This window comes from Gekko japonicus, unplaced genomic scaffold (genome assembly GCF_001447785.1).
Source record: "Gekko japonicus isolate JY-2015 unplaced genomic scaffold, Gekko_japonicus_V1.1 scaffold798, whole genome shotgun sequence".
Lineage (NCBI taxonomy): Eukaryota > Metazoa > Chordata > Lepidosauria > Squamata > Gekkonidae > Gekko > Gekko japonicus.
In genome coordinates this window covers 65,228-66,054 of record NW_015168072.1, presented here as the reverse complement: position 1 = coordinate 66,054, position 827 = coordinate 65,228, and positions in this window count along the sequence as shown.

The following is an 827-nucleotide window of genomic DNA, read 5'->3' as shown; positions in this document are numbered from 1 at the left end:
AAGACGGGAAGAGAAGCCATAAAATGGTAATACACCTTGACACTTTAGTCCCAATCAAATCCCTAGATCAGGGAGAAAATTCCCGGGCATTCCTACAGCTAAAGAACATTGGTTACATGCAGGGCTTTTTTGTAGAAAAAGTCCAGCAGGAACTCATTAGCATAATAGGCCACACCCAGCAGCAGAAACTCATTAGCATATTAGGCCACACCCCTGATTGCACCACTCATTAGCAGATTAGGCCGCATTCCCATGTTACCAGAAGTGTGGTCATCCAGCCACACTGAACTCCGTTCCTGTGCGTTCCTGCCCAAAAATAGCCCTGGTTACATGAGAAACATGTGACTTCCTGTGAGTAACATAAACAAACATTTAACCCCAGTTATACTGAGTGTTTTCAACTTGTAATACCCAACAATCTGGCTGGAATCCTCATATCACCCATCAAGTCGCTCGGTAGCTCTTGGATGCTATAAGGATCCATGGGGTGGTATTGAAGGATCATGAATAATTTTATCTTCATCCTGTGCGAGTTTATGGCTGCGGTCACACACGCTAAATAATCCAGTTTCAGTCTACTTTCAGTGCACTTTCCAACTGGATTTTTACTGTGTGAACTGGCAAAATCCAATTGGAAAGTGGATCGAAAGTGGATTATTTAGTGTGTGTGACCGCAGCCTATGATTGCTTTCTGATGTGTACATCTGTTGTTGATTGGCTGCATAGTATTTCTGTTGGGTGATAGTGAGATATTGAAAAAATGGTATTTAGCAGAGATAAGATAGACCAGCAGAGCCTGAGTAAAATAATTCAGACTCAGAGTCCAT